The sequence below is a fragment of the Apium graveolens genome, chromosome 9 (assembly GCF_009905375.1).
Source record: "Apium graveolens cultivar Ventura chromosome 9, ASM990537v1, whole genome shotgun sequence".
Taxonomy (NCBI): domain Eukaryota; kingdom Viridiplantae; phylum Streptophyta; class Magnoliopsida; order Apiales; family Apiaceae; genus Apium; species Apium graveolens.
This window is the reverse complement of record NC_133655.1, coordinates 95,687,658-95,700,886: the sequence shown is the minus strand read 5'-3', so window position 1 is coordinate 95,700,886 and position 13,229 is coordinate 95,687,658. Positions and strand designations below refer to the sequence as shown.

Sequence of the window (13,229 nt, the reverse complement as noted above, 5' to 3'; positions counted from 1 at the left end):
GATTAACGTCCTATCTTGTGAATTAGAATCGGGATTCTCCAACCTAGAGAGATGGTCAGCTACTTGATTCTCAATACCTTTTCTATCTTTGATCTCTAACTCAAATTCCTGAAGTAAAAGCACCCAACGAATGAGTCTCAGCTTCGAATCCTTCTTAGAAACCAGATAGCGAATAGCTGCATAATCAGTGAATACTGTTACTTTCGTACCAAGCAGATAAGATTGAAATTTCTCAAAACCAAAGACTATAGCCAAAAGCTCCTTCTCAGTAGTGGTGTAGTTCAATTGGGCACCATTTAAAGTCTTACTCGCATAGTATACCATATGGAAGAGATTTTTCTTGCGCTGTGCCAGAACTGCACCTACCGCATAATCACTCACATCACACATCATCTCAAACGGTTCTGTCCAATCTGGTGCTGTAATAACTAGTGCAGTGATCAAACTCTTCTTGAGAGTCTCGAATGCTGCCAAACATTCATCATCAAATTTGAAAGGCACATCTTTCTCAAGCAAATTACACAACGGCTTAGATATCTTTGAAAAGTCCTTGATGAATCGCCGATAAAAACCCGCATGACCAAGAAAACTATGGATTCCTTTCACAGAATTAGGTGGGGGAAGATTTTCAATGACTCCCACCTTGGCCTTGTCCACCTCCAGACCCTTGCTAGAGACTTTATGCCCAAGGATAATGCCTTCACGCACCATAAAATGACATTTCTCCCAATTGAGCACCAAATTAGTTTCCACGCATCTTTTGAGTACGGCGCGCAGATTATTCAAACATTCATCATATGAGTGTCCAAAGACGGAGAAGTCATCCATGAACACTTCGACATTATTTCCAATCATGTCAGAGAATATAGCCATCATACATCTCTGAAAGGTGGCCGGGGCGCCACATAACCCAAACGAAACTCTGCGAAAAGCAAACGTGCCAAATGGACAAGTGAAGGTAGTCTTTTCCTGATCCTCTGGTGTAATACAAATCTGATTATACCCGGAATAACCATCCAGAAGACAAAAATACTCATGTCCCGCCAATCTGTCAAGCATCTGATCAATAAATGGAAGAGGGAAGTGATCCTTCCTTGTGGCTCTGTTCAATTTTCTATAATCCATGCATACTCTCCATCCTGTAACTGTTCGAGTAGGGATGAGCTCATTCTTTTCATTTGCGACCACAGTGATACCTCCCTTCTTAGGTACATATTGTACGGGGCTCACCCACGAGCTGTCAGAAATAGGATAAATGATGCCTGCATCTAGCCATTTTAGAATTTCTTTCTTCACCACCTCCTTCATGATGGGGTTCAGTCTTCGCTGCTGTTCCACAGTTGGCTTACTACCTTCATCTAGCAGAATTTTATGCATACAATATGAAGGACTTATCCCCTTGATGTCTGCTATGGTCCATCCTATAGCCGATTTGAATTCTCTCAAAATCCTTAAGAGCTTGTCTTCTTCACTACCTGAAAGGTTAGATGAAATAATAACAGGTAACGTAGATGAATCACCTAAAAAAGCATACCTCAAGTGCTCAGGTAATGGCTTGAGCTCCAAGGTAGGTGCTTCCTCTATTGATGGTTTGAGCTTCCCTTCAGCGTTCTTAAGGTCAGAAGTACCAAGAGATTCAAATGGTATGTCCAGCTTTCGCTTCCAGAGAGAAGCGTTCAGATATTGTAATTGCTCGTTGCTATCTTCATCATCACTGTCAAAATCCCCCACTAAGGCCTTTTCCAATGCATCAGACATTAGCATATGATCGAGTTCCGAATTAACCGCAGAATCAATCACATCCAATTTTAAGCACTCCTCATCTTCTGTAGGGAATTTCATTGCCTTGAATACGTTGAAGGTCACATCCTGATCTTGGATCCGCATAGTAAGTTCACCTTTTTGCACATCTATCAAGGTACGGCCAGTAGCCAAGAAAGGCCTTCCCAAGATTATGGGAATCTTCTTATCTTCCTCAAAATCCAGAATAACAAAATCTGCTGGAAAGAAGAGCTTATCCACCTTGACGAGCACATCCTCAACTATGCCCCTTGGGTAAGTAATGGAACGGTCAACCAATTGTAGCGACATGTATGTGGGTTTTGGATCAGGCAGATCCAGCTTTTTAAAGATCGACAACGACATCAAATTAATGCTTGCTCCCAAGTCACAAAGTCACTTGTCGAACGTCAGATTGCCAATTGTGCAAGGAATGGTGAAGCTTCCTGGATCTTTCAGTTTTGGTGGTAACTTTTGCTGCAGAACAGCGCTGCATTCTTCCGTGAGAGCAACGGTTTCAAGGTCATCCAGTTTCACCTTCCTTGAAAGAATAGTCTTCATAAACTTTGCATAACTAGGCATCTGTTCAAGAGCCTCAGCGAAAGGTATATTGATGTGAAGTTTCTTGAACACCTCCAGAAACTTCCCGAACTGTCTATCCAGCTTTTGTTGCTGCAATCTCTTAGGAAAAGGTGGTGGAGGATAGAGCTGTTTCTCCCCTGTATTAGCCTCAGGCAGAGTGTGTTCAACAGTAGTCTTCCTTGATTCCGCCGCTTTCTCCTTTTGCGTAGATTCTTCACCTCTAATTTCAGCTTCTACTTCTTTTTCCTTTTCAGCATCAGCTACTTTTCCAGACCTTAAGGTAATAACCTTGACTTGCTCTTTAGCTTCCTTCCTGCCTGGTACTTCCGTGTCACTGGAAAGAATGCCAGGTTGACGATTGAGCACTGCATTGGCTAATTGACCGATTTGATTTTCCAAGGTCTTGATAGAAACTGCCTGACTCTTGCACAACAGCTTAAGTTCCTCAAAATCAGCACTTGTAGGTACAGCTGCACTTCCCTGTTGAGGATATGATTGCCTTGTAGCATACTGCTGTGGTTGCTGGAATCCAGGTGGGTTAAACTGTTTACTCACTCCTTGCTGATATGGTGGCTGAATAGCATTCTGATTATTCCCCCAGTTGAAATTTGGATGATTTCTGTTGTTAGGATGATAGGTCGCTGGCACAGGCTGCTGTTGTCGCTGATAATTATTCACATACTGAACAGATTCGTTGACAAGAGAACACTGATCCGTAGCATGAGAACCTGCACAAAGCTCACAAACCATAGCTATTTGATTAACTCCATATGTAGCCAGAGAATCAACCTTCATTGATAGCGCTTGGAGCTGGGCTGCAATAGCGGTGGCTGCATCAACTTCCAGAATACCTGCTACCTTGCCTGACGTCATCCTCTGAGTTGGGTTTTGATGCTCATTTGCAGTCATCGTCTCTATAAGATTATACGCCTCAGTATAGCTTTTAGCCCATAAGGCGCCTCCAGCTGCTGCATCGAGCATGGGCCGAGATTGAGCCCCCAAACCATTATAGAAACCAGTGATCACCATCCAATCTGGCATTTCATGATGTGGACATTTTCTCAACATTTCCTTGTAGCGTTCCCAAGCCTCGCACATAGATTCTGTAGGTTGCTACGCAAACTGAGTAAGAGCACTCCTCATAGCAGCAGTCTTTGCCATCGGATAAAACTTCACCAGAAACTTTTGCGCAAGATCTTGCCACGTAGTGATGGACCCAGCTGGTTCAGAATGTAACCAGTCTTTAGCCTTGTCCCTCAGTGAGAATGGGAAAAGCCTCAACTTGATAGCCTCATCAGTCACGCCATTATACTTAAAAGTGCTGCAGATCTCGACAAAATTCCTTATGTGCATGTTGGGGTCTTCAGTTGCCGCTCCTCCAAAAGAAACAAGATTCTGCACCATCTGAATAGTGCCCGGCTTGATTTCAAAGGTGTTAGCTTGAATAGCCGGATGAAGGATGCTTGACTGAATGTCATCAATTTTAGGCCGAGAAAAATCCATAAGAGCTGGATCAGCTTAAACAATACGATCTCCCATATTTACTGGTTCTTTCTGCTCAGTTCCTGAATCCGAATCCTCAAAATCTAGCTTCTCCGGAATATCAAGAACTTCGTCTGTCTCCTCAGCTGTATCTAAAGTCCTCTTGCGAGCACGAGAACGAGTTTGCATAAACGCTTGCTAAAGTACCGGAGACACAACTGAAAAAAAAAATTAAGTAACTACTACGTCCTAATCACTGAGTCCTAATGACCAATGATGGTAAGTACATAAACTAAACAAATACGCCGAGTCCCCGGCAGCGGTGCCAAAAACTTGTTAGGGCGAAAACACGCACTAATATTCACGCAAGTATACGCGTTCGCAAGTAATATAGAATACTTTCTAGTTCGTTCCCTCAGAGACTCAGACTAAATTATTGTCTAATTAAACTCACTCACCAATGTATGATTACTTCTCAATGTTAAGATACTAACACTTAAAATTGTTGATTAAATATTAACTATAATTAACTACTTAATTAATCACTTAACTAACACTTCAATTTATCAATAATAAAACACTCATGAGATCACAACTTCATTATTACTTCCTTCTATAGCCATTGTTATTACCTTTAGCATGTGACAGTGATGATATTAATCGAATAACACGAAACTGATAAAAGCCAACTTTCATTGTACTAATACCATTCTACCAAGCATCCACAATTAAGATAGAAGTTGAATAGTCATCAATTATGTTGAGTTCCCATATGTCTACAGAAATTGACAACACAACGATTTAAGCACAAGTTATTCCTTTTGATTACATAGGGCAAATAAAACTGTTAGAGTTACCCACTAATCATGCACAACGTACATGAACCTATGCTAGCATGGCAAGTTCTAAATCTCAAGATCCACCGTCGCTTCACAAGAGATTAACACCCTATCTTACATGTCCGTGACGCACATAAGACGAATACGCACAACCAATACTAGATATCATGCAATCATCACACACTAAAGTATTAAACAATTAACTAAAGAATTCCATAATAAATCCGTTGCAACCCCATGATCACGATTAGCCCATAATAGCACTTATCGTCATCATGGGTTCATATGAAATCATGATAAACAAACACAAGAAAATAATAACTAAACTAATTATACTAAAACAGAGTACGTCACAAGAGTAAATAAGTTCAAAGCAAGAAAACTAGCATCCAACGTTACAATGAAACAAGAATCACAAGAATATATGCTTCCTCTTCGTTGCGGTGTGCTAAATCGGTCTTCTTCCTTATCTCCTTCGATCCTTGCGTAAAAACACAATCTTCTTCGATCCACACTTGTGAAAAACGTCTCAAATCTACTTATATAATAGTCCCATAAAACTCAGATTACATAGAAGTGGAAACCAAACAGAAATAGAAGTCCTAAAATAATTTGCCTTTTTTCCCGACCCTGCGCGGCCGCTCAGCTTGCTGCGCGGCCGCTCAGCAATGCTGAGCGGGCGCTCAGACCTCTTCTGGAAAAATTCTGATTTCGCTCCGTTTCTTCGCCGTAATCTCCCCGTTTCTTTCCTCTCGCAATGGTGACCACATGCCAAGGCTTATTCTTGATGATTCCTCCCCCGAAATGCAACTAAAACCCTGAAATGCATAAACACTAGAAAAACGCATCAAATACACAAAATACTTGATTTCAAGACACCAATTTAAGCCATTTTAAGACGCTCTAAGTGGTATAAAATGCCACTTATCAGTTTCCGAGCACCAAATCGATCGATGTGAGTATCCAAATCGATCCTCTTGAGTTGTTCTTTCGGTTTCTGGTATCAAAAACATGTTTTGATGTGTTAATTTTCAATTTCAATTTTCAGGGTTTATACCCGATTTGGTACTTTTTGATTCTGGGGTTATTCGTTGAAATTGATGTTATGAATAGCTTTATTTGATTGTTTATGATTGATTCCTGCTAATTAATTTGACTGACCATTGCTTGAATCGATAGATCGATATCTAGGGTTTATGTGTTTTTTTATTTGATCGTTTTTAATTATACAAATACCTGAGGTATGTTTGGATATAAGGGTTTGATTGTGTATGTTTCAAGCTTTATTTTAAGCTATAAAACGTAATTTTTGATGTACAAATTAGTGAAATCGGATTTTGGCCGGACTTTGAGTCGGTTTGATCAGAGAACGTAGTCTGAGGGTTATTAGGTGATGTTAGGGATTGAATAATGTCTAGAATTTAATTTGGAATCGATTCCCAGTAAAAACGAGTACAAACGAGTCGTGATTTGGCCTAAAAATGACTTCATCGGAATCTGGAAAGCTTCGTCGGAGTTTGATGGTTTTCGCCGGAGAAGAAGACACAGACGTTGTTGATGGTTGATGAAGACGGCGATAGGTTGTTGTGTTGATTTCAAACGAGATGGACACACAAATGGAGCAAAACAGAGTCGAATTGAGGGGTAATTAGACTGGCCGGAAAACGGGACGGTGACCGAGATCCTCACCGGATTCTGGGTTCATCCCGACCCGTTTCCTGTTCTTGGTGACCCGGTTGCAACCCGATTTGCAACCCGGGTTTGATCCTCTGATACCCAAATCCATTTTCTGAATTGTGTTTTTGACTTTTTAATTATATATTTATATTTTATAAAATCAAAATTAATTTTTTATTAATTCTGAAAATCAATTAAAAGTTAGTTTTAAATTCTGTAAAATAGTATTAATAATTCCTAAATTATTTTCTTAATTTATAAATTCGAATTTAGTGATTTAATTAAGTATTTAATTATTTATTTAATCATTTATCTATTTAATTATTATTTAATAGTTAAGTAAATAATTAATAATTACAGGTTAAAATTGATCCAATATTACGAGAAAGGATTCGATAATTAAGGAATAAAACGAATAACTCGTATTCATACGGGTAAATTAACGATGAGTTCGATTATTATTATTTGAGCGATAATTAATTATTCGTAGAAATGCGAACAGTTGATCGGTGAATTGAATTCTGATTCGAATAATAGTTTATTTATTCGATAATTAGCGTATCAGCTGATTGTATCGATTATTTATTTGTAAATAATCGATCTAATCAAATAAATAATGATAAGTTGTAAATATTTGTAATAAATGGTGACTAATTCTAATAATTAGGGATTAATTATTTTAAAAGTATTAAATAATTACTTATTAATTATTTATTAGTTATTTATTAATTATTGATTATTTAAAATGAATTAATTATTTCGATAATTAATCAAATAACTTTCGATAAATCATAACATGTTCATTTTAACTCCAAAAATTATAGGAAAAATTATTTTTGACTTGGATTTTTCTTAAATAATTATTGAAAAATTATTTTAGGATTTAAAAATTTGTAATAATTATTTATATTGAATAATAAATTGATTTATCAGTGTTTAATTGATATTAATTAGACCGTTAGTCCGATTTGAGCGAAACGAAAGCCATTTGACTCCGAAAAATAAATCCTTTTCATTAAAAATAATATGAAGACCTAATTTCTTCTAGAAATTTGCTGACTTTATCAACTTCTTGATTATCAGTCGAAATGCGTGCCGAGACGAGTCCGAAAAATTCCGGAAAAATGGGAAATAAGGCAAAAGGTGATCAGTGGAGCAATCAACGAGTCGATTTTGATTCTAAAAATTATTTTTAACTATAAAAATATGAACGAAAATGAAGTCCATTCAAGATACAATTGAAGTACAAAATGGGTTAATCGGTCTATTTTGCTAACATAAGCTAAACCAGCAAGGCAGGTCGAGTAGGTGATAGACGAAAAGTGATTTAATTGTAGTGAGTCACGCAGAAGGTAAATTTCTACCCTATTCTACTTTCAGAATAATGATATTCATTTCAAATTCTTATCACGCTTGTACTCTTTTAATTCTCTTGTTCATATTTAAGTTCGATTCTTGAATTATTCTCTTCATTTGAATTCATTGTTCATATTCCAATTGTTATTCACAATTATTGATATATTCTGGTGATTAGAATATATCAAAGCATACTGATTGTTCCGGTTGCTATTCCAGGGACTGGATAATACTACTTTGGGGATTAAGTTTACTTAATCCTAAAGACCGGGACATAACTGGATCCTTGAGATGGGCCGTAGTGCCTGGGTGCCCGACGGGATCTATATAGTTAGATATAGATCTGCACTGTATCCTGGCTGATCAGCAGGGTATAGCTGCGAACTTGAGTCCAGTTTAGTTCGTTTGTATTCGCCAGTAATGGCCTTCTTTCTATTCTCGTGGGATTATATCTTTGCAGATATACCAGGGTTACGGATTCATTTATATTGCCTTAACACTATTTATATTTTGTGGACTTGTTGAGCAATTTTTGGCTCACCCTTTTTGTTGTTATTCACCTTATTATTTTCAGTTAAGAAGGAATATGAAACCCATCAGGACTCGAGTGGTAAGGAAGCGGGTCAAGCCTCGGGATCCTCTCATACCCAAGGTGTTGATTTCAATCCAGGAAGAAAGCTTTGAGTTGCCTGAGCAGGTGGAGTGTTAATAGATAGTGTGTGTGTTTGAATAAAAGCGGAACTTAGTTTAAAATGAATTAGACAATGGTTTGTAATAAAGAGAGTTTGTGAGATTTTAAATTTGGTTTGTAATAAAGTAGTTGGTGGTTCTTGTTTTCATACTTCAACGAAAGAGATCCTGGTTATTATTAAAAGGGTTTAGTTTTATTTCTTTATTATTTGTTAATCAGATTTTACAGGTTTGGTGATTAGCTAGTAACCCCCAGACTTATACCCCGGGTCTGGAGGGCGTTACAGGTTTGGCATCAGAGCTGTAGGTTTGGTCCCTGAAAACAAGAACATTAGGATTAAGATAAGATAGGGAGATCACATAAAATAGGAATAGTAAATAGGGAGATTAGTGTTAGGATTTAGGTCAGATTAGATTAGGAAGTATAAATCTTAGGACTATTTAGTGACCTTTTCTTTTCTTTGGTATATTATCAGATGGCATCTTTTGGTTATTCTACATATTCTGAGAGGACAATCACCGGGCCAGCAGCACCAGTTATACCTCCAGTATCTGAGTATATGTTTCCTCCTCTACCACCTCCACCACCATTACCACAGGAGCCGGTACCACCAGTACAGGGGATAGTTCATGACCCCATAGAGATGTTTGATCTATTTGAGTTCTTTGAGCCGATGGTTCCTGTACTAGTTGAGCATCGGTTTATACCGGGGATTGAGCAGGAGTTACCACCACCCCCATTGTTACCTCCTATACCAGTGCATGCCCCAGAGCCGGAAGTGTTTCAGATGATTCCAGTCGAGGGGATGGGAGACCATGATATGGATCTACAGCTAGGATTACCACAACAGGGTGCAGGCATACTGAGGGTTCCTTCCTAGGAGTCAGTAGGTCAGGTTGCTCAGCCGCATATGGTACCATATCATGAGTACAGGGTTATGAGGGATGATGTGGAGTATTGGCGGGCACAGTATCGAGAGATGATGCATCTGTTTGATCAGAGGGATAGAGGACCGTTAGCGGCCCTACAGCCGGATTACTATATGAGACAGTGATTGCAGTCGGTGTTGATGAGTGCCACTTGGTAGCTTGATGATTTGACCCATGAGGGACCACCTTCTTTCGCAGAGTTCTACAGGATATTCCGCTTGGCACAGACTTTGGTCCAGGCACTTAGGGATGAGCTTAGGCATATTCCGCCCGGGTTTTGAGACAGTGACGGTTTTGAGACAGTGACTTTAGAGTACAGATGTATATAGAGGCAACATAGTATAACCTAGTGAGTAGTGTGTACGTGTGTACTAGTAGTTTAACCTGTAGTAGTAGTTTGACCTGTAGCAGTAGTATGACTTGTAGCCGTAGTGATTACCAGTAGCACGAGACTTTTTGTATCAAGCATTTACACCTGAGGCTGGTGTCACATATATATAAACTGAACTTTTCAAATTTCTTTTATCTAAATTTCAGTCTTTACAGTTTTACAGCATTTACTTTCACTTTATTGTTTTACAGCTTTCCATATTATAATTCCTGTTGAAAAAAAAGAGAGAAAATAATAACCATTTTATTTAACTATTTACATTTCTAGTTTTTATATTCAGTAACTATTTTCTTTATTTAAAGCATGCTGTTAATACAGGATAAATTGTTTTCTTACCTACTATCAATTGTTTATTAAACTGTTAAAGAAATATCACCTGTTTTATTATCAGAAGGAGATGGCACCAAAAAGAAAGACTAGGGCTGAGACCTCTAACAGCAATTCCGAAGGTCAGACTAATGAGACCATGAACCAAATGTTCCATCTGATGCAACAATAGATGGTAATGATGCAGCAGCAGATGCAACATCAACAACAGCAAATCCAACAACAAATGTTACAGCAGCCACCTCGTCCTGAACCTCAATTACCACCAGCATTACTTGTTGTTACTTTTAAGCAGTTTCAGTCAGTCAAACCTCCAGAATTTGACGGGTCTACTGATCCTATTAAAGCCACCACCTGGTTAAAAGAAATAGAGAAAGCGTTTGCACTAGTGAAGATAGGTGAGGACCAGAAGACTGATTTTGCTAGTTACTTGTTGAAAGGAGAGGCAAATTATTGGTGGGAATCTAAAAAGGCTTTAGAGGGTGAAGATGTTATTGCTTGGGATAAGTTTAAAGAATTGTTTTTAGAGAAACATTTTCCTCGTTACGTAAGGAATCAGATGCAGATAAAGTTTTTGGAACTGAAGCAGGGAAGTATGTCTGTGACAGAGTATGAAGCCAAATTTAATGAGTTGGCTAGGTTCGTCCCAGAATAGGTGGACACTAAAGAGAAATGAGTTCAAAGGTTTCAAGAGGGATTACGATCGTGGATCCGTGGACAGGTTGCAGTTTTTGAATTGACAACGTATACTGCCGTGGTTCAGAAAGCCTTGATCATCGAAGGAGAAAGTGAAAGATCTCAACGAAATAGAGGACAGGGAAGTTTCCAAGACCGCTCCAGCAGGAAGCCGGGATTTCAAGCCTGGACAAATTTGAATTTCAAAAGGATAGGACAAGGTACCCGGAAAGCAGGTAATCGTTTCCAAGCCCCCAAACAGCAGTAAATTGTTAAGGTTCCAGTGCCGTATTGCAAAACTTGTGGACACAAGTATACCGGCGTATGTATTAAAGTAGATGTGACATGTTTCAAATGTAAGCAGAAAGGACACTATTCTAATGAATGTCCAATGGGAAAGACAACAGAAATCACTTGCTACCAATGCAGAAAGAAAGGGCATATCGCTAGAAATTGTAAAGGACCAGCAATGGCAACCAGTATTCTGAAAGTATTGGCATTACCTCCGCCACCGCCGCCTAATCAACCCAGGGCAAGGACTTTCAACATGACAATGAAAGAAGCAGTGCAGAGTCCAAGTGTGATCGCAGGTACGCTTTTGGTGAACTCCATAGATTCAAAAGAATTAATTGATTCTGGAGCTACCCGTTCATTTATTTCTGAAGAATTTCTTGATAAATTACATTACAAAATCGAATGGTTGGGCGAGACGTTAATTATAAAATTAGCGAATGACGACCAAGTTCAAGTGGATCGAGTGTGTCCTGCGTGTGATATAGAGATAGATGGACATCATTTTTCTGTAGACTTAATTCATTTTAAGCTAGGAGAGTTCGATGTCATTTTGGGAATGGACTGGTTAGCATGTCATAATGCTCAGATAGATTACGCGAATAAGAAAGTTAAATTACGAACTGCGGAAAATGTAACGGTGATATTCAAGGGCGAAAAATAGCGGAAGAAATTTCTCACAGTAATGCAGACCAAACGGTTGCTTCGACAAGGATGTGAGGTGTACATAGCTTACGTGTTAGATACTGAAAAAGGAAGTCCTAGAATAGAAGACATTCCAGTTGTGTGTGAATTTCCGGACGTCTTTCCAGACGAGCTTCCAGGGTTACCACCAGATCGAGAAATTGAGTTCACGATTGATCTAGCACCAGGTACAGAACCAGTTTTGAAAGCTCCATATCAAATGGCTCCAGTCGAGATGAAAGAATTGTCAAAGCAATTGCAAGATCTTCTAGACCGAGGCATCATACGACCCAGTGTATCCCCATGGGGTGCACCGGTGTTATTCATGAAGAAGAAGGACTGCAGCATGCGATTATGCATCGACTATCGGGAACTGAATAAACTCGCCATCAAGAACAAGTATCCTTTACCGAGAATTGACAATTTGTTCGATCAGCTAAAAGGAGCTGCATGGTTTTCGAAAATAGATTTGCGATCAGGCTATCATCAATTGAAGATTAAAGCTAAAGATATTCCAAAGACTGCGTTTCGTACGAGATATGGGCATTACGAGTTTTTGGTAATGGCATTCGGTTTTACAAACACACCAGCAGCATTCATGGATCTGATGAATCGGGTATTCAAGAAATATTTGGACAAATTCGTGATTGTATTTATTGATGACATCTTGATTTACTCAAAGACGGAAGAAGAGCATGCAGAACACTTGAGGGTAGCTTTGGAAATTTTGAGGAAAGAGCAACTGTACACGAAATTTTCGAAATGTGAATTCTGGTTGAAAGAAGTACAATTTCTAGGGCATATCATCAGTAGAGAAGGCATCCAAATCGATCCAGCGAAGATTGAAGCTGTGTTAAATTGGGAAAGACCAAAGACACCAACAGAAGTTCGAAGTTTCTTGGGATTGGCAGGATATTATAGAAGATTTGTTAAAGATTTTGCGAAAATAGCAACGTCGTTGACCAAGTTAACTTGAAAAAGTGAAAAGTTCGTATGGAATGATAAATGTGAAGAAAGTTTTCAAGAACTGAAGAATCGGTTAGTAACCGCACCGGTACTTGTATTACCAGGCGAGCATGGGAATTTCCTCATTTACAGCGACGCTTCGTATCACGGGTTAGGATGTGTATTGATGCAGCACGGTAACGTCATTGCATATGCTTCGAGATAACTTAAACCTCATGAGCAGAAATATCCTACGCATGACCTAGTATTGGCAGCGATCATATTTGCATTGAAGCTTTGGAGATACTATCTCTACGGAGAAAAGTGTGAAATCTATATAGATCATAAGAGTCTGAAGTATATCTTCACACAAAAGGAAATGAACATGCATCAACATTGATGGCTGGAATTGATTAAAGATTATGATGTCACAATCAGTTATCATCCAGGGAAAGCAAATGTTGTAGCAGATGCGCTAAGCAGAAAAGAAAGATTGAATCTGTTAACTTCATGCGAAGAATTAGCCAAGGAATTCGACAAATTGGAAATTGAGATTCCTATTCCTAATGAATCGATAGAAG

The 13,229-nt window shown here is 38.8% G+C and overlaps 1 non-coding gene across 1 annotated transcript; it reads left to right on the top strand.

Moving 5' to 3' along the window:
• Positions 1 to 3,400: 3,400 nt before the first annotated feature.
• LOC141688140 (small nucleolar RNA R71) lies at positions 3,401 to 3,507 on the top strand. Its single transcript, XR_012561602.1, has one exon. It is a non-coding gene; the product is annotated as a small nucleolar RNA R71 (small nucleolar RNA).
• Positions 3,508 to 13,229: the final 9,722 nt, after the last annotated feature.